General features: G+C 46.7%; 1 protein-coding gene across 1 annotated transcript in view; it reads right to left on the bottom strand.

The window, feature by feature from the left end:
* SBNO2 (strawberry notch homolog 2) overlaps window positions 1-20,068 on the bottom strand; it is a 142,880-nt gene extending 122,812 nt beyond the window's left edge. The window contains 1 exon segment of the mRNA XM_087952707.1: window positions 19,872-20,068. The gene's annotated coding sequence lies outside the window, so the exon portion shown is untranslated.
* Window positions 20,069-21,277: the final 1,209 nt, after the last annotated feature.

Below are 21,277 nucleotides of genomic sequence, written 5' to 3'. Positions count from 1 at the left end.
TGATTTATCCATCCAGGATATGATGGGATGTTTTTTCCCCATCAGTTGGGTTCTGCCAGACATTGAATGGGAATCTTTCTATTGCAAAGTGCCCACTGCAGGGTGTCTTCAACTTACGACCACAACTGAACCCAAAACTTCTGTTGTTAAACTGCTAGGTAGTTGTTAAGTGAGTTTTCTACCTTTCTTGCCACATATATAAAGGGAACTTGCACTTGTTAAGTTAGCGACACGGTTGTAAAGTGAATCTGGATTGCCCCGTTGACTTTGCTTGTCAGAAGGTCACAAAAGGGGATCATGTGACCCCCAGGACAGTGGAACCGCCGTAAATACATGCCAGTTGCCAAGCATCTAAATTTTGATCATATGATGCTGTAACGGTCCTAAAGTGCGAAAACCGGTCATAACTCACATTTTTCAGTGCTGCTGTAATTTTGACCGGTCACTAAACAAATGGTCGTAAGTCGAGGAGTACCTGTCATGCCCCTGTTGAATCTGAGGAGGAAGCTGAACAGCTGACAGGGATTGGGAGTGTGGCTCAGTTGGCTGTAGAAGAAACTGGGGAAGGGCAAAGTCCGGCTGGGCAGAGCAGGGAGAAAGTAGAACAAGGGAGAGGGAATTCAGAGGAAGACCCAGGCCCATCCCCTCTTCATCCTAGGGCACGCAGGGAGGAACGAAGAAGAGAGCAATGTGGGTTGCATGGATTACAGGGGAGGAAAGGGCCCTGATTCCCTTCATTAGCCACAGCTGGGAAGACAGTTGATAAGAAAAGCTGCTGGGATCAAATGTGACTTTATCTTGTGTTGTCATTGCTTATCTGTGTTCCTCACGTCTTCCCAACAATGTGAGTTTTGGCGTGCCTTCAAGTCTGGAATTCTTGCTCCTGCCCTGCCAAACTAATTACCTCAGTTTGGCTTGATTGGACTTAAAGTTACAGTTTGTGTTGACTATGTTTTGGACTTAATTCTCTGCCGTCAAAGGCTGTTCCTAGGAGAGTTTTTCTCCAGCCAGAAGGTAACTGGGACATTGGGGGGCAAAGTTGGAGCTAATAAAAGGACTCCTACTGATTATCTGACTGTGTTGCCTTTGTGCCACGCCCCGGGTCATCACACTACCTGTAGATCTCTGAGCTGAAATCCCTACCCTGCACATAAATGTTGTCCCTCCAGCTCATTCCACAGTTCTGATAGGCAAATTTTTCCAAGTTGCTTCAGGCAAGGAAGGATTCATTCCATCGTCAGCCGTCTGATCATTTCAATTCAACGCTCTCTTCCTTGTTTCCTTTCTGACTACATCTGCTTTGCCAATGTGCTTTGCTGCCCATTTGAAATGCAGGTAGTCCTCGACTTACAACAGTTCATTTAGTGACCATTCAGAGTTACAACAGAGCTGACAAAAGGGACCAACAACCACTTTTCACACCCGTGACCGTTGCAGAATCCCCGTAGTCACATGATCAAAATTCAGGCGCCTGGCAACTGGTTTGTACTTACGACAGTTGTACGTGTCCTGGGGGTCACGTGATCCGCTTTTGCGACCTTCTGACGAGTAAAGTCCATGGGGAATCTAGATTTGCTTAAGGACCATGTGACTAACTTAACAAATGCAAGGGTTCACTTAACAACGGTGGCAAGAAAAAGTGTAAAATGGGGCAAAACTCACTTAACAAGTATTTCACTTAGCCACATAAATTTTGGCCTCAGTTATGGCCGTGCCTGTATTCTGCTGTCCCAAAAGCCACTGGCCCCAAATGGGGAGAGCGTTATATAAAGCATTTCATTCATTGAAGTCATGCCTTGCGCCTTGCCCGGTCAGGGAACAATCCTACCTTTGTAGGACCGGGTGTGCAGGAGACATTCTTCACAAAATTAAGACAAGGGGCTGCCTGCAGCTGCAAAAAAGTAAGTCTCCAAAGAGGAAAAACAACAACAACCAACTCCTCAGGCATAAAAGTCAGGATTTAGTCGTTCACCAGCCTGACAATTTCAAGAAAACGTTACCCAGGTTCTGGAGAACAAACCTCTATTTCTAGCTTAGCACTCAAGAGAAGAATAAACTGCTGAATCCTTGGGATATTTTACACACACATACACGCCACACATATGTATATATCCAGCCTTTATTATTTTCACAAATCTTCTTATTTTCCCCATAACAACCCTGAGAGGTGGATTGGGTTGAGGGAGAGGGACTAGTCCAAAGTCACCCTATGGCCTTTCATGCCAAAGGTGGATCTAGAATTCATCATCCCCTGGTGGTTGGCCTAAAGTCCCCCAGCAGGCTTTCATTCCTAAAGCGGGACTAGAACTCACCGTCTCCTGGTGATCGACCCAAAATCACCGAGAAGGCTTTCATTCCTGAGGCAGGATTAGAATTCACCATCCCCTAGTGATTTGCCCAAAGTCACCCAGAAGGCTTTCGTGCCTGAGGCGGGACTAGAACTCACAGCCTCCATCTTTCTAGCCTTCATCACTAAACCAAACTGGCTATATTGACAAACTATTGTATGCCCTCCTTATCTAAACTATTCATTTGGTTCAGCCTATTCATCTGTGACTTCGATTCTGAAGACCTGGCATAAATCAAAACCATCCCCATTGCCATGACCAAGTCCAATATTCCTCAACCTTGGCCATCTTGAGCTGTGCGGATTTCAACTCCCAGAATCCATCTCAAAGTTGCCGACGTTAGGAAATACTGAGGTAGCTGAATACTATCTGTAGGAAGTAGCTTATTCTTTCGGGTTCCAGACAGAGGAACCTCTATTTCAGGGGTCCCCAACCACCGGTCCGGGGACCGGCACCGGTCCGTGGAACAAATCCTACCGGGCCACTGGTTTGTTGGGCGCCGCCATCTTGTTTTCATGAAAAAGTGCTTCCGGTGAGCTTTTCCGGTAGAAAGCTCACCGGAAGCACTTTTTCATCAAAACAAAATGGCGGCGCCAGCGCTCTGGTGAGCTTTTCCGGTAGAAAGCTCACCATCGAAGCACTTTTTCATCAAAACAAGATGGCGTGAGCGCCCAGCTGATGCCGGTACCGGGGCGGCGACCCAGCTGATGCCGGTACCGGGCCGCAGCATAAAAAAAGGTTGGGGACCACTGCTCTATTTCACTGCTGGCTCCCTTTTCTATTCCAAGCGGTTGGAGAACTAATCTCCTATTTGGCCGTGGTCCCTTTTTTTTTTTGAGAAATAAATAAGAAACGGATTTGGGTAGCCTGCAAACCATAACCAAATGACTTCCTCTGGAAGTGGCCCAAGGAAGGCAACCACTAACTTTTCATTTGACAATCACAGAAACTCTCCAGCTGGTTGTGTTACACAGACCTGGCTACCGCCGGACACAGATTGGCCTGTCTTTTCGGAAACCCAAGTGAAGCCATCGATAAAAGACCAAGATATATTATTCTTTAATTGCCGATTATCTGAAGACAGAAATGTCCTCCTCCTGCTCTGAGCTGTCTACCAATCAGCCCGTATCACGATGTGAGTTCTAATATAGCACAGAAAGTCCCCGTCTTGCGCCCATTTCATTTAGCGGCCGCTTTGAAATTCCAGTGGCATTGGTGGGGAAAAAGTGACTTAGGACCATTCTTCACACTTATGACCAGCGTCCTCATGGTCACGTGATTTGCATTCGGACGCCTGACAACTGGTTCATATGTATGACGCTCGTAAGGGTGAAGCGGTCATGGGATCCCCCTTTTGCCACGTTCTGACAACTGAAGTCGATGGGGAAGCCAGATTCATTGAACAAGTGTGTTACTAACATAACCACTGTGGGGGTTCATCTAAAACATATGAAGAATGGTTGCAGGAACTGGGCCTGGCTCGTCTAGTGAAGGAGCAGCGGAGTCATGATAGGAGTCTTCCAATATTTGAAGGGCTGCCACAGAGAGGAAGGGATCAAGCTACCTATTTCCCTGAAAATATGACCTACCCTGAAAGTAAGTCCTAGTTCGATTTTTACACGTGCGCCCAATATAAGTCCTAATTAAGATCCCACCCACTCCAGAGTGGACGAGTAAAAATTAAGCTAGGGTGGGGATAGGGGAATGGTGGAGCTGCCCTACTACTTACCTTTGGAAAATTGTAGCCAGGCCTCACACACCCCGACATCTACCTCGCGGGCCCATTTCTTTTGCAGCCAGCAAGGCTGGAAGGCCTCTGTAGCTGATAACAAAGGTCTGGATCGATCCGGAGCTCTGTTATCTGCTACAGAGGCCTTCAGGAAAACCTTGCTCAGTGCAGAAGAAGAAGTTCCTGAAGGCCTCTGACAGCAGAAAGGGGGCCAAGGGGCGATGCACAGAAGTGAGGCTAGTCAGTGGATGGAATCCCTGAAAATAAGGCCTGGTGCTTTTTTTTTTGGTGGCAAAAATATATATATAAGACAAGGTCTTATTTTTGGGGAAACACGGTATTTTCTAAAGCACCCAAAGGCCCAAGACAAGGAATAATGGATGGAAACTGAACTGAAATGAACAAGGAGAGATTCAACCTGGAAATAAGGAGAGTGAGAACAATCAGCCAATGGAAGAGAAGTTGCCTTCGGAAGTGGTGGGAGCTTCATCACTGGAAGCTTTCAAGAAGAGACTGCCATTTGTCAGAAATGGTGTAGGGTCTCCCGCTTGGGCAGGGGTTGGACTAGATGACCTACAAGGTCCCTTCCAACTCTGTTAATCTGTTAAAGAAAGGTTGTGAAATGATTTTGTTACATTGCGCTATATTAATTTATTTGATTCTTTTTGTTAATTGTTATTGTTTTAAATGTGGTTTTATATTCTGTAAGCCGCCTTGAGTCGCCATGGACGAATAGGTGGCAATATAAACTTGACAGATAAATAAATAAATAAGTCAAGGGCTACCTGTAAAACCCAGGTTATCTCCCCAATAACCAGGCCCTTTTTCCAGTTTTGAGCCAACGTAATCTTACGTTACACAGTTTTCTACCCAGAAGGCTAAGCCGTTTAAACAAATCCCTCGTCCTCAGGAAACGGCTCCTTTTCCAGAAAAAAAAACACAAATATCCTAGTAAAATTACCGTGAATTGCCAACCATCTAAAGCCACTTTTAATGGCAGCATAAATCCAGAAGAACTCCCCTAGTTAATTAACACATACGCCAATAAACTGGACATTAAAAATTTGCAGTAATTGAGCCATTCTGGAAGCAAGGCACTTAGAATTTATCGCCAACTAGATAAATCAGACTTAAACCAGACTTCTAATCCCCGAGTTAATTTTTCACAACTGCGACCTGCCAAGCCTAAAAGACACCAAGCTGTTTTGTGCACCCCTCTGCCTGGTGCTCTCCAATCAGCAGAAAGGAAGCACGCTTAGGCTGTTTTTGAGCTTTCCCTCCACTTCCCGATGGGAGTCAAGATGGCAGCCGCAATCAGGTGATCAGATCCCTCTCAGCTTCTGAACAGTCTCTGCTCTACCAGCTTTGAGTCACAACAGGAAAAAGGGGATGAAGAAAGGGCTGGGTGGTTAGCACACTCCTAAAGCAACAAAACTGCTGACTGGCTGGAAGGAAGAGAGATTCCTCATTTCCTAGGAAATACCGATGAAAATAGTAGCTGAACACAAGCTGCAACGGGCTTCCCTGCCCTATTTGTGGCATTGCTGCAGCTAACATGATCCTCGGCCATGGGTGTCAACTCATAAAGGATTCCTGGCTCGCTCTAGAGTTGCCATAAGAAGTGGGGTGGGGAGATCTGATGGGAGTAGTTGCGGAAAATTGAGCCACTCTGGAAGCTCATTTTGTGATCTGTGAAGGTTGCTGTGACCAGAAGCACATTTCACGCATATCTTTCTCCAGATTGCATCCCAGGTTAAACAGCCCAGGAAAGTGCTTCGGTTGGAGAATGTGATTTATGACACAACCCGGGAGGGAGGGAGGGAGGGAGGGAGGGAGGGAGGGGGAAACAGGGTCATAGGTGGGCAGTAAATTACGCAGGGTAGAGCCAACTGCACTTGGGAAAAGTGCCGACATGTTGCTCCTAATAAATAATTGGATTTCTTTTGAAACTTGGCTCGAGGCTCATTTAGGGCATCCGTCGGAACCCCGACAACGGGAGGACCTCCAACCCATTGAGACAGCAGTTATTTAAACAAAAAGCGTGCCAGATTCAACTCTGATCCTCTGAGTGATGGGACAAGAGTTCACTTCATCTCTGACCAGGCAATATACCAACATTCCTCAATACAGGTAGTCCTCGACTTAATGATCACAACTGAGACTAAAATTTCTGTCCTTAAGTGAGTTTTGCCCCGTTTTGTGATCTTTCTTGTCCCAGTGGTTAAGCAAATCGCTGCAGTTGCTCAGTTAGTAACTCGGTTGTTAAGTGAATCTGGCTTCCCCATTGACTTTGCTTGTCAAAAGGTCGCAAAAAGGGGGGATCGTGCGACCTTGGGACACAGCAACGGCCGTAAGTTTGAGCCAAGTTGTCAAGCATCTGAATTTTGTTCACACGATCATGGGGATGCTACGAAGGCTGTTAACTGTGAAAAAAAGGTCATAAGTCACATTTTTCAGTACCACTGTAACTTTGAACCGTCCCTAAATGAACTGTTGTAAGCCGAGGACTACCTGTATTTCAACTTTTTAAGATGTGTGGACTTCAACTCTCAGAATTCCCTATAACCTGCACCTTGAATTGCCCTCCGGAAGGAAACTAGGAGCTCACACAGCTCGCACAATAAAAACGCAACGTGGGTTGAGCGCTCAATAATGTGCGGGTGTGGGGCGAGCAATCCTTGAGTTACCATTGCAACTGAGCCCAAAATTTCCCCTCCTAAGCAAAACAATCGATAAGGGAGTTTTGCCCCATTGTGCAACCTTGTTTGCCACCGCTGTTAAGTGAATCAATGCCGCTGTTGAGTTAGCCACACAACTATTAAGTGAATCTCGGTTCCCCCATTGACTTTGCTGGTCAGAAGGACACAAAAGGGGATCACTGCAACTGTCATAAATATGAGCCAGTTGCCAAGGGTCCCAATTCTGATCACGTGACCCACGACGTGATGCTGCAACGATTGTTTAGCGTGAAAAATGGTCATAAGCAGGGGTGGGATTCATTTTTTTTAACAACCAGTTCTGTGGGCGTGGCTTAGTTGGTGGGCGTGGCTTGGTGGTCATGTGACTAGGTGGACGTGGCTTGGTGGTCATGTGACTGGGTGGACGTGGCTTGGTGGTCATGTGACTGGGTGGACGTGGCTTGGTGGTCATGTTATTGGCTGGGTGTGGCCAACTCAATATCACTCACATCGAGGTATGCATCTCCTCGCCTGGCCTCTCATGACTGTGGGGATGCTGTAAGAGTCGTAAGTGTGAAAAAGGGTCATAAGTCACTTTTTCCAGTGCCATTGTAACTTTGAATGGTCACTCCACACAAGCAAAGAACCAGCAAAGGAGGGGGAAAAAACTCCAGATAAGTTACTGAGACAGGAAGTCTAGTCCTGCCAAGAATGTAATAAGGGTTCACAGAGAGGCAGTTTCTGTAAGCAACACCAGAATGTTTCCTTCCTGCCTTCCTTACAGGATTAGGCCAGTAATTTCTTCTAACAACCGGTTCTCTGAACTGCTTAGAACGTTAACAGGTTCTAGCGAATAGGTGCGAACTGGTAGAATCCCACCCCTGGTCATAAGTCACTTTTTTCAGTGGCACTGTAACTTCGGGTTGTCGTTAAAACAAATGGTTGTAAGTCAAGGACTACTTGCATTGACTTGTGGATCAGTTGTAAATGGGAGTGGTCTTAAAGGGCAGCCCCATATAAAGCTCACTATAGTACTCCAACCAGGAAGTGACTAAAATGTGACTGCGAGCAAGTCCAGGAAAGGGGCCATATTTAACCTCCCCTTCTGAATTCTCTTCTGCTGAAAGTGAGCCCCCCCACTCACACACCCCTGAATCCACTAGAGATAGTCCTCGACTTACGTAACAGTTCATTTAGTGACCGAAGTTACAATGGCACTGAAAAAAGTGCTGTTGTATGACCCATTTTTACACTTAGAAGCTGTTGCGGCATCCTCAGGTGATCAAAATTCAGATGCTTGGCAACTGACTCATATTTACGACTGCTGCAGTGTCCCCGGCTCATGTGATTCCCCTTTTATGACCTTCAATGGAGAAGCCAGATTCACTCAACAATCGGGCTACTAACTCCACAACTGCAGCGGTTCGCTTAACAACTGCGGCAAGAAAGGTTGTTAACATGGGGGTGGGGGGGCCAGAAACTCGCTTAACAAATGCCTCCCTTAACGACATCAATGTGGGGGCTCTATTGTGGTCATAACTCGAGGACTACCTGTACAATACCCAACACCCCCCCCCCCCGTTTCAGAAGCATCCGCCTGGGATTTCTGCAGAGTCGACCGACTTCACACGCACGCACGCCGCGATTGCACAACCAAATCTCCTGGGAGGTAGCCGCAAGCTGCTCCCTGCCCCCTACACCATTTAAATCTTTGCCCCATGGGAACAAGAGGAAATATTTTTTTGGGGGGGGGGAATCACACATTCAAATCTCAAGTCGTGCAGTGATGATTTTCTCCCCGGGGCCAAATCATCCTTGCCAAGTTTTGCTGATCTATCTAGGCCTCCGTGCCCTGCCTGGCGGCTAAACCAAGCAAGATTCCCAGGTTCTTGCTGTCCTCGCTGTCATCGGCTGGGGGGCAAGAACAGCAGGGCCGACGATTTGACGGCTGAGCCTTCCCTTGGCTCATGTCTATTTGAGAAGGCTGGGCTGCCGTTGCCGGTGACTGTAGGAATGTTTCGTGGGGAACACCGAGAGCACCTCGCTTTTAATAAGGAATGACGGGTCCCAGGGGCACTTTTTTCCGAAAGGCCACTGGGTTTTCTTTTCAAAAGTCCAGTTGCAGACAGGGTTGCCATCTGGCTGTTTTTCCGACCAAATTCGAGAAATCTGGCCGTATAAGAAATCTGTTTGGCTGTGAAAAAAACATGTCTCCAGTCAAATAGATTTGGCCGGAAATTTGGCCGTATGAAAGTGGCTTGGCCGTGAAATCGAAATTTTGGCCGAATACCGGTTCTCAATACAATATATTCGCATGAAAATGACTGTCAGATCATTTTTGCGTCATTTTATTTGTTTAGTGATTATATTTTTTCAATCGGGGGGTGGGGGGTGGAATCCCCCTAATAACCCTCATGCCCTAGCTCCCCCCTCCTCAGGATCGCTGCATTTGGCCCTGAGCTTTCCAAACGGTAAAGTAGCGGTTATTTGAAGTGAGCTGCCTAGCCTGGATGTGAGTAAAGAAACGCAGAAATTCCCATGACGTCACGTCACGTTGTCGAATAAAGACTATTTTTTATGATTTGATTATTTAAAAACAGTTAAAAAAAACAAAAAAACAATATATCCTCATGTTATATTGCATAAAAAAAATTATGGCCGGGAAATCTGGCCATGAGAGAAAATAATTTGGCCGAATTTGGCCGTATTTTGACTTGAGTTTGGCTGCAGAGCCAAGCTGCGATCTGGCAGCCCTGGTTGCAGAGGTGGTATTCAAGCCGGTTCTGACTGGTTCTGGAGAACCGGTAGCGGAAATTTGGAGTAGTTTGGAGAACCGGCAAATCCCACCTCTGACTGGCCCCACCCCCACCTTATTCTCCACCTCCCGAGTCCCAGCTGATTGGTTGGGTCTTCTTTGGTTGCCCCGCACAGGAGAACGGAGCTGGAAAGCAGGTTAGTGGGGTGGGGAGGGAATGGAGATTTTGCAGCATCCTTCCCCTGCCATGCCTACCAAGCCACGCCCACCAAGCCACGCCCACAGAACCAGTAGTAAAAAAAAAATTGAATCCCACCTCTGTGACCAGTTGCCTTTTGAAAAAGCTCCTTTGAGACAACCATGACTTGGAGAATCTCCATAGACAAGAATAGTCAGGCTTACTAAGCACACAGTACAGTGTGTAAGTGTGCAGGTAACTCTCTCGCACACTGACAGGGCACTAGCCAGATGAATACCAATGGATGCTGGTAGGCAGAGGCAGAAATTCCCCCCTCCCCCCAACTTTCCTCCCCAAAAACGAAGCCCGATCACATTAGTTTCATAGCAAAGCACGGGTGTCGAGCTAGTAACTCAATAAACAGGTTAAACTGGGAGAGGGGGAAGTAAAATGCAACAGAACTCACAACTGTCTCGGTTGGCAACAGAAATTTTGGGCACAATTGTGATTGTGAGTTGAGGATTACCTGTTTTAAGAAAATTCACATGGCTAACCAGCTTGCTCAGAGTGACTCCGGGTGGGTGACAGAAATAAAACCTCAATTTCCGCCCCCCCAAGCAACAACAATCAAAGGAGCCACTTGATGGGCTCCGTCTCACCCCGGGGTCCTCAGGCCCGCTGGCAAAACCACGTCTTCAGGGCCTTTCAACAAGATGCCAAAGTGAGGCCAATCTTGTCTCCGGAGGGATGATGTTCCACAGGGGGTGAGCTACCACAACCCTTCTTGTGGGTCCCCTTAAGAGGGGACCCTTAAGAGATCCTGACCCCACAATCTGGTGGATCCCAGGTAAATGTAAGAGAGGAAAAGACAGTCCTTCAAATAACTTGGCCCCAGACTATGTAGAGCAGAGGTCTTCAAACTTGGCAGCTTTAATACTTGTGGACTTCAACTCCCAGGATTCCCCCTCCAGTCATGGAATTCTGGGAGCTCAGGAATTCTGAGAGTTCAAGTTCACAAGTCTTAAACTTGCCAAGTTTGAAGACCCTTGATGTAGAGTTTTAAAGGTGGCAACCGGCACCTTGAACTGGACCCAGAGGCGAGTCAGCAGCCAATGAAGCTCCTGCAAAAGAGGGGACACATGTGGAAATCTAGACTGGTACATGTAGCCCTTGACTTACAACTACAATTGAGTTCCCAATATTTCCGTTGCTAAGGGAAACATCTGTTAAGTGAATTTGGCCTCGTTTTACTCTTTGTGCCACAGTGGTTAAGTGAACTGCTGCAGTTGTTAAGTTAGTAAGACAGTCGTGAATCAGGTTTCCCCATTGACATTGCTTGTCAGAATGTGGCAAAAGGCGATGATAACGTGAACCTGGGATGCTGCAACTGTTGTAAATATGAATCAATCGCCAAGCATCTGGATTTTGATCACATGGCCATAAGGATGCCACAACGGTTGGTTGTTACAGTAGTGAAAGACAGGGTCATAAGTCACTTTGTTTAGCGCCGTTGTAACTTTGATGTTTGAACGGTTACTAAATGAACTACCTGGACAAAACCCTGTGGGCTGCTGCATTTTCAACCAACAGAAACGTCTGGCTGTTTCTCTAGGGCAGCCCCAACGTAGAGCACATTGTGTAGTAGTCAAGATGGGAGGCGATTGAAGGGTGAGCGATTGCGAGCAGGGCTTGAGGGAACATGTTCATGCTTCTAAAATCTTGGGACTAGTAGTCCAACATCAGGGTTGAAAAGACACTCCGTGTTGAAAAAGGTGCTTTTGATTGGGGAGACAACTTCACCCATGAAGCGCTCCAGTAGCCATTTTTTACTTCCCGTATACAGCTTAGATCAGGGTGTCAAACTCAAAGCCTGTGGGCCAGATCTGCCCCCCACCCCCCGTGCCCCATGTTCAACCTGGATGGCCTCCTGCAGCACTCTGCCGGCCAAAATAGGGCGCATGGGGGCCGCACACAGACCCCCCCGAGTCCTATTTTGGCCATCAAAGTGCTGCAGGAGGCCGTCCAGGCCGAAAATGGGGAATGGGGGGTGTGTGCATGGCCTCCCGCCCAGAGGGTGGGATTCAAATTTTTAACAACCGGTTCTGTGGGTGTGGCTTAGGTGGTGGGCGTGGCTTGGTGATCATGTGACTGGGTGGACGTGGCTTGGTGGTCATGTTATTGGCTGGGCGTGGCCAACTCAACATCACCCACATCGAGGTACGCATCTCCTCGCCTGGCCTCTCATGACTGTGGGGATGCTGCAACAGTCGTAAGTGTGAAAAATGGTCATAACTCACTTTTTCCAGTGCCATTGTAACTTTGAATGGTCCCTCCACACAAGCAAAGTACCAGCAAAGGAGGGAAAAATAACTCTAGAGACGTTCCCGAGACAGGAAGTCTAGTCCTGCCAAGAATGTAATAAGGGTTAACGGAGAGGCAGTTTCTGTAAGCAACACCAGAATGTTTCCTTCCTGCCTTCCTTACAGGATTAGGCCAGTAATTTCTTCTAACAACCGGTTCTCCAAAATGCTTAGAATGTTAACAACCGGTTCTAGCGAATAGGTGCGAACTGGTAGAATCCCACCCCTGGATATGCCCTGTTTTGGCCGGCACAGTGCTGCAGGAAGCATCCATCTTGTCTCCCACCCACCCCTCCTGTCGACCCGCAGAAGAGAACTACAATGCTGATCCGGCCCTTTAAGAAATCCAGTTTCTCAACCCTGGCTTAAATCATTTCCCAAAACTACTTTGAGGATACAGTGAAATAAAGATACAAATGCCCACAAGTCAAACTTGACTTCTCATGATTCCTCTTGTCAAAACCACACTTTTCTTGGTCTTTGCAGCTTTGGGGGATGGTCTTTTGACTCCCCAGTCTAGGTTTTAGCTATCATATTCACTAGTTGTGGCCCATCCAAGCCCTGACCAAGGCCAACCATCCTACTTAGCTTCTGGATCCGGATATGGTTGGTCAGGTGCTGACCTGTGTTGGGGCATATAAATTGCGTCACCAAAACATTTCCTAGGACTGGGATTTGAGATAAAGGAAAAAGAGGAAAAAGCACAAAATTGGGTTAGGTAACTTGGGAGGGAGGGAGGGAGGGAAGCAAAGGAAGGGGAGGGAGGGAGGGGCAGAGGGAAGGAAGGAAGGAAGGAAGGAAGGAAGGAAGGAAGGAAGGAAGGAAGGAAGGAAGGAAGGAAGGAAGGAAGGAAGGAAGGAAGGAAGGAAGTTTGTGACTACCGTCCACTTTAGTGTTTAGAGCTGGGGTCTCCAAACTTGGCATCTTATGGGATGTCCAAAGCACATTGTTTTCCATTTCTGGCCCTCTCCAATAACTTTCTTTGCTTTGCTCCATACCATTAAAAAAACTCATTAAGGAGGGAAGAGTTGAACAGCTCAACTGAGCATCTGGGTCAGTTCTAGATCAGTAAATTAAAGGTTGCCTTTTTCCTTTTTGTTAAGTCTCCTATGAATCAATCCAATTCCTGGAGACTTCGTGTTGTTTTCTTGGTAAGGTGTGGGTTTTTTTTTTTCCCCTCTTAAGATGTGTGGTTTTTTTCCCCTGACTTCGTATTCTAGTCGACTGATTGGTGGTCATTTTCTGGGAGTTGAAGTCCACAAGTCTTAAAAGTTGCCAAGTCTGGAGACCTCTGGTTTAGAGTGAACTCAGAATATTGATTTAATTGAATAACTCAATTCAAACATTTCCAAATATGCTAAGTGAATTCAGTAGCCAAATGAATCATTGACCCAAGTTTAAATCAATCACGGTTCAGTCAACCCAATTTTCTGGATTCATACAATATACTGAAATGTAAAGTCCACCTTTTGGGTTCATCAAAGACATTAGGCCAGGGGGGTCTCCAAACTTGGTCATTTTTAAGACAAGCTGGCTGAGGAATTCTGGGAGTTGAAGCACAAGTCTTAAAATTGCCCACCTGGACTAGCACGCTAGCCTGCACTAGGCTAAAGTAAGGTAAGCTAGCCAATGCTTCCGTATGTCCCAGGAACACAACCACAGAACTGGAACGGAGACCCTAAAGCCACTGAAACTAATAACCTACTCACTGCTTGAGGCCAAATGAAAGTACCTCCAGCTACTTGCAGATTAAGTCTTTTTTTTCTTTCATCAGGCAAATTTCATGACCACCTTCAAAACATCTTATGGGATGTCCAAAGCACATTGTTTTCCATTTTTGGCCCTCTCCAATAGCTTTCTTCCATGTGCTCCATATCATTAAAAATCCCATTAAGGAGGAAAGCACTGAACAGCTAAACTGAGCATCTGGGTCAGTTCTAGATCAGTAAATTAAAGGTTGCCTTTTTCCTTTGTGTTAAGTCTCCTATGAATCAATCCAATTCCTGGAGACTTCATGTTGTTTTCTTGGTAAGGCGTGTGTTTTTTCCCCCTTTGACTTTGTATTCTAGTTGACAGCTGGTTATTTTCCGATGGCCTCCCTTCCAACCACTAACCAGGCCTGACCCTATTTAGCTTCTGAGCATAGATGAGGTCAGCCAAATGTTTTTAGAAACCAACGAACAGCACAGTTGGTGCCAAAACTGAAAAGGGAAAAAAAAAAACCAGCTAGATATCTAATGGATCGATTTAAGAGGCGAGGCCTCTAGATGAGATGGACAGCACACAAATCTAACAAAATAAAGTAGAAATAAAACAAGATATAGTGGTCTGACCATTGCTGGAAACATAGTATGGGTACAAGTAATCCTCAACTTACCATAATTGAGGCCAACATTTCTGCCGCTAAGCGAGACGCTTGAGTTTTGCCCCTTTTCATAACCTTTCTTGCAACCGTTGTTAAGTGAAACAGTTGTTAAATTAGTAACCCGGCTGTTAAGTGAATATGGCTTCCCCATTGACTTTGCTTGTCAGAAAGGTTACAAAAAATGATCACGTGACCCCGGCATACTGCAACCGTCATAAATATGAGCCAGCTGCCATGCAGCTGAATTTTGATCATGTGACTATGGAGATGTTGCAACTGTCGTAACTGTGAAAAACAGTCACCATTCACTTTTTCAGTGCCGTTGTAACTTGGAACGATCCCTAAACAAATCATTAAGTTGAGGGCTCCCTGGATCTAACAGTATGGACCGAACACAACTAGTTCCAATCCACCATAACCTGATTTTATGCTCTTAACACAGATGTGGGAGCTGAACTGCAATACCCCTTGGCCGGGAATTTACAGACAAAACTGGAGCAACATCTGTTGCTCTCATTTGCTGATTAATAAAAGTGAACTACCCACGCCAAAGCATGCCGAAGCAACTGAGGTTAGCTTCCGGGGAACACCTTCCCACAGCCTTCAGTCCCATTGCCCTGAAGTTACCTGGGCAAAAACAAAATAAAGTCAACTGCCCCACCCAAAGTTCCTTCGTGAGATAGGTGAGTTATCAGAGGGAGCCCAAAGTCACACCCTTGGCCTTAGGCGGCCTCAATAGGACTCTAGGGAAGTGACTCAGAGGAGTTACTCCTCTTGGGTATTCTCTGAGATTTTCAGTGAAATTCAGCAATGATTTGGGGGGGGTGTTGAAAGGGAGAAAGGCATCAAACAGAAAGGAAAGGATATAAAATTGGGAAAACACAGGTAAGCCAATCCAGGGGTCTCCAACCTTGCAAGCAAAGCCTGTGTTCTGACCCACAAATTTTTCCAACAAATCAAACACAATCCAAAAGGAACAAAAACCTTGTAATACTTTTACAAAATAATTAGCTGTGATAAGCACAAGTTTTTCCAAACTGTGCAAGACTTGCCAAAAGATGACAAGAAATAATTGGCAAAATAAGAAATCTTCAAATAAAAAAAATCAAGATACTGGAATGTCCACGAGGCTGGAGTTTCAAAACGTCTTTGCCTTCTGCAAAGTACGTTCGCTTCACAGCTGGCTTTTATCTTCTGGAAGGAGGGGCATTACCTTGCAGCCTTACTCCCGAGTTGTCCATGCTGTTGTAGCTGCTCTTTCCCTACGAGCAATCCTGCACACACGTGCACTTGGCACAGGCTCCTCGAGAACCTCCTCATCACTGCTGCCAGCCCCCACAATCTCTGAAGGCAGAAGTCCACTCCCTAATGGTCCTGGCCCCTCATCTTGAGTCCTTGGTCTCCTCAGGCATCCGCACCTGCTGCCGGCTAACCACAACAGCTGGCTGGGGAATTATGGGAGTTGAAGTCCACCAGGCTTAAAGTTGCCAAGGTTGGAGACCCCTGGTTTAGTGGCCAAAGTTACAACAGACCTCCCTGGGGGTACTTACGATGCAGATCCGAAGTTATAAATGGTTGCCCTGTCCCCAGAGTTATGCAACCACTGTTATTTATGAAGGTCGTGTGACTGTTTTACCAAACATCAGTGTTTACTTCCAGTTTTTGGCAAAAAACAGCTCCCACCAGCTTAACGATCACAATGTAGTGTAAGTACTCCTCGACTTACGACCACAACTGAGCCCAAAATTTCTGTCGCTAAGCAAGGGAGCTAAGTGAGTTTTGCCCCGTTTTACCACCACCTTTTTTTTTTTTGGACACGGTTGTTAAGTGAATCGCCGCATTTAAGTTAGTTGACCTGTTCTTAAAAGTGAATGTGGCTTTCTCTTTCAGCTTTGCTTGCCAGAAGGTCACAAAAGGGGATCGCAGGACCCCGGGGGGCACTGCACCCCAACATAAACGCATACCAGTTGCCAAGCGTTCACATTTAAAAAAAAAAAATAAAGCACTTTATTAAGGTTATAGAATAAAATACAAAAATACAGAAGCAAATAGTAGGACACAGTGGGGAGGAGAAAGGGTAAGAAAAATGAAAAGGGGAAGAGGGAGAAAGCGGGGGGGGGGGGGAAAAGGCTTTGACTTCCAACTCCCTCTTTAGCAACAGAATAAAGCATTCACATCAAACCTCCACTTTTCCCTTTTCCATAATAACGTAAACTAGCCGTTTCTAGAACCAACCAATCTAATCAGTAAAACCCAATATCAAAGTTTTATTTTTCCCCCCCACCTCAAGCACAAAGCCCAGAAGTGGTTTCCATGTACAGGTAGCAACAAAAGTAGTTCTATACTTTTCTTTTGATCAAAACGGTCCATTTTGATCACATGACCAGCATGGGGATGCTGCAGCAACTCTTGCAAGTCGTAAGTCCCTTTCCCCTCCCTGTGCTGTTGTAACTTCAAAACGGTCATTAAACGAATAGCAATAGCACTTAGACTTATATACCGCTTCGCAGTGCTTTTTACAGCCTTCCCTAAGCGGTTTACCGGAGTCAGCATATTGGCCCCCAACAATCTGGGTCCTCATTTTACCCACCTCGGAAGGATGGAAAGCCGAGTCATCCTTGAGCCTGATGGGATTCGAATTGCCAAATTGCAGGCAGCCGGCAGTCAGCAGAATTAGCCTGCGCTCTAACCACTGCGCCACAGTGGCTCAGAATGATTGTAAATCAAGGACTACCTGTAAAATCTCCACCTTTCATAGTATGCAAGAGAATACCAACAATAATGAATTGGAAGGTGCCAATGAATCAAGGCCAAGGATACAACATGGATTTTTTTTTTCCCCCGATGCCTCCTGGGACAAGCCTTTCTTTTGAAAAAAGAAGAAAAAGGTGTGGCCCTGATTGACTTCCATCAGAAATAGTCTCCTCCTTAATCAGCAACCAGGTAGGAAAGCACAGGCACCACACCCTAGAAAGACACAAAAGTTTCCCTCCCATATGTTAGCAATTGATGACCTTTTTAATTGTCGCCAGGCGACAATTTCCAACAGACTTTGCTATTAGTCACTTTAGCCATGCCAACTGGGTCTACTGGATGCCGTAATTCAGCAGAACATCTGGATACCACCAGTCCAGCAGCAAAAAACAAAAAAAAAATTAAAAATGCGAAACAAAAACAAAAAAAAGAAGCAAAGGGAACCGTTCTCTTTGCTTTCGAAAAGAACTTGACAGGACTAAAACTTTGAAAAAGCAGGAAGAATTACTTCTACAGGTTCAGAAACCTACCCACATAATCCATCCAACGAAACCCCTTATTCCCAAAATGAGTAAGCCTCAAGGTTGAAACGCAGGCAAGAGAGAAACTAGCAAAGATAAGGAGCTGTTCTCTGTGACTTCATTCATTTCCTTATCCTTTCAATCAGGTGGTTCAGGAATGGGGAAGTGCTTTCTTCCCTGTGTGCGTGCAAACACATACAATTATCCCAGCAAACATCCCCTGAGGTATTATAACCCAGAAAGATTATCTCCTTCACGGGAGATCTGAGGATGAAGGGGACTCTATCACAATCAGGCCTCCAGATACAGAGAGGAGGCACCATTAAATAAGCTCTATAAAGAATATTATCCTCAGGGAAGACAAGGAATATTCCACAGAAAACTGTGGTACTGAGCATTTTAGAGAGGGCAACTGAACTGGAATACAGCCCCAAGAAGATCAAAACAATTTATTTGGCACAGTACAGGGCTAAAACAGTTCAATCAGGCAGCCTCTGAATACAATGAGGCCATAATTATCAGAATGTCCCAGCAACCAACATCAGGGGGATCTTGGGAAATTCAATATAACAGAAGGGACTTTGGAGGTCTTCTAGTCCAACCCCTGCTCATGCCTATACCATTTCAGACAAATGGTCGCCCAATCTCTTCTTAAAAACATCCAGTGTTGGAGCATCCACAACTTCTGGAGGCAATTTGTTCCACTGATTGTTCTAACTGTCAGGAAATTTCTCTTTAGTTCTAGGTTGCTTCTCTCCTTGGTTAGTTTCCATCCATTTCTTCTTCTCCTGCCTTCAGTCCAATACACTGTGACTGTGCCAAGCTGGGAAAACTTGAAGAGGAACAGAAGGTTCTGCTTCCCCAAATCCTTCCCTTAAAACCTACCTGAAGGGGAAGAACGAACGAGGAAGTAAATGTACCCTCAAGGTCCCAGAAGTCAGCAGCAGGAAGAGAGGAAAATAGGATAGGTAAATGAGAGACAGAAAGTACTACAGTATTCCTGCCTGGGCAAGCTAGAATCCAACGGGGCTGTCCAACACATTGCATGATGAGAGAGTCAAGAATGAAAAGAAAAGAGCCTTTCCCCCCCCACACACACACAGAGAAAATGTCCTAAACCGCAGAATTTGCTATTGCACAAGGAATCTGGTGACGGACATCGAGGCGGGCAAGCTGCCTCCTTTGACAGCAGCCTAATCATTTTGGCTTTCCATTAACTCTAACATCCCAGCCCACTTGCTCTACATTCCAGTTGCTAAGAGCTGGAACAGGAAGGTGGGCTCGCCAAACGATCTGGGAACAGAATCCAAGCCTCGATCAGCCTAATTCAGCACTCCTGGCTCTTCTTACAACCTTATTAAAGTTGTCACTTTGAAGGGGTGCTTCTTTTGCCGCTGTCTGTCAGGAGGTGACAACAGGAAGGAAGGAAGCAAAGCAGCAGGGGGAAAGCGGGGAGTCGGCTTCCCCCTATTTGATGCTTGCAGGAGAAAAGAGGGAAAGAGGGAGGGTCAACCCTGGGGGCAAAGAAGGGCAGGAACCCCCAATCTCACGGAGAGGAGCCCAGAGCTATTCCCAGCCCTGCCTCAAAGAACTGGATCCTTCTAAAAATAAAGACATTGGCTTGCCTTCCCCTCCTCAAACAGGACACAATCTCCTTCCCCCACTCCCACAGAGACATATTTGGGGGGAGGGGGGTGTTGGACCACAACTCTCACGCTGGGTGCGGGACGGTAGGAACTGTAGTCCAGAACAAACTATGAGCAGGGGATTGAAAAGGAAGCGACTCTTTTGTGGGGGGGCAACCGAATCCACCACAAAAACTTCCTTTTCTCAGCTGGCCTGGCAGCCTGGAGGAGATAGGAGCCTCCGAGGGGAACCCCATCCTGAAGTGGCGGGCGGGGGGTGTTTCTCCCGGGATCTTGCCGGTAGCGGCTAAGAGAAAGGGGCGAAGCAGGAGCCAAAGGAGGTTTGGGGGCGCAGGGCTAACCCCCTCCCCAATTTCAACGATCCTGAAGGCCTCCCGCCTTCTCCGAAACTCAGAGAAAGAGGAGCTCAAATAGGGGGGCTCTCTTAGGAGGAGGGGTTTCGCCTGAGGCAAGGGACCCCTTCTCCTCCAGAAAGGAGGAGGGGGGCTCCGATGGGAGGGGGCTCGTGAGGTCACTGAAGGGAGGGGTTCCGCTCACCTGGTCTTCGCGCTCTCCCCCAATACACGAATAAGGACCCTCGGCCGGCGGGGGGGAGAGAGAACCAAAGGCCGCAAGGCGGCGGCGGCGGCGGCGGCAGACTTAAGGCTGCCGGCTTCGAGCTCGGCAGAGGCAGCTCCGGCCTTGACCAACTTCCGGGTTTGTGACCGCCATCTTGGAATTCATACGGACTTCCGGCCCGGGGAGAGGCGAAGGGGGAAAGCACGACTACAAGACTTCCGGTTCTCCCCCCGAGCGCTGAAGTGTGCTGACGCAAAGGACGTAGGCTGGAGTTCTCCAATGAGAGGCGCGCTCGCCCAGGGTGGGAGTCCAGCTGACGCACCCGCAACCCGGACGCCCGGTTCCCAATCGACAAGGATGAGTGGAGCCGCCTTCCCCTCAAAAGAGGGTAAAAAAAAAAAAAAAACCTTTTCCTCACGGGTATAGGGCAAGGCTAGTCCAACGATCCGGAGGCCTAAGGGGGGGGAAAAGACGAGGCATCGACTCCACCGAGAGATGGATAGAGCGGCTCTTTTTCAGTATCGCGTCGTGGAATAGAAACCGGTCGTCGATGCGCAACTTTTGTCCGTTCTTTTTAATCTCCTTGCTTCTGACTTGATGAGAAACGCGGAAATCAGACCATAGGGGGCGGGGCCTGAGAGGAGAGGGCGGGGCACTGCCAGAAAGATGGGAGAAACTGGGGAGTTTGAGAAATGCTGTTTTATTGCTATCACGCAACTTTGGCAGTATTAATATTATGAACAGCGTCAGCAAAGCTTACTAGGATTTTTATACTCTCATAAAGTATGCAAGGCACAACTTTTATTGAGTGGGAATGAAACCTATGGAAGTTTGGGGCTCATTACTTTCTGATGGTTTACCTAACATTGATCAACTGATTATGTGGCATCAAAGTTAAGTGTCAGCACTTAGCAGCCAGGCAGATCAATGTTTCTCAAAACTTGGCAACTTTTAACATCTGTGGACTTCCCTTCCCAGAATTCCCCAGGCTGCAATACTGGCTGGGGGGAGTCTGGGATTTGAAGTCGACATATTTTAAAATCGCCAAGTTTAAAAAATATATATTGGTGTAATGGAAGCCATGCTATTTGCAGCTACACTATGCGAGTCAGAAGGAACAGTGAACAATAAAAATACTTCTTCCAGATCTAGACAACACAGGGAGCCAAATGTGTTTTTTTGATTAGTTTCCACAAACAGAAAATAACTTATCAAGGAGAAAACTACATCCTCACCAACATTGGCATGGCAAGTCTATATAAATGGAGCAAATATCACACTTACTATAGCCTATTAGATAACATAATTGGATAATGAAACCTGTGCAAGAAAACAAGCCCAGAGAGCACCAACAACTTCACAGTTTTGATGGTAGCAGGAGGGGG

The sequence above is a fragment of the Notechis scutatus genome, chromosome 1 (genome assembly GCF_049901735.1).
Source record: "Notechis scutatus isolate UNSWTSFEM ecotype Mainland chromosome 1, rNotScu1.2, whole genome shotgun sequence".
Lineage (NCBI taxonomy): Eukaryota > Metazoa > Chordata > Lepidosauria > Squamata > Elapidae > Notechis > Notechis scutatus.
This window is presented reverse-complemented; position numbering and strand designations above follow the sequence as displayed.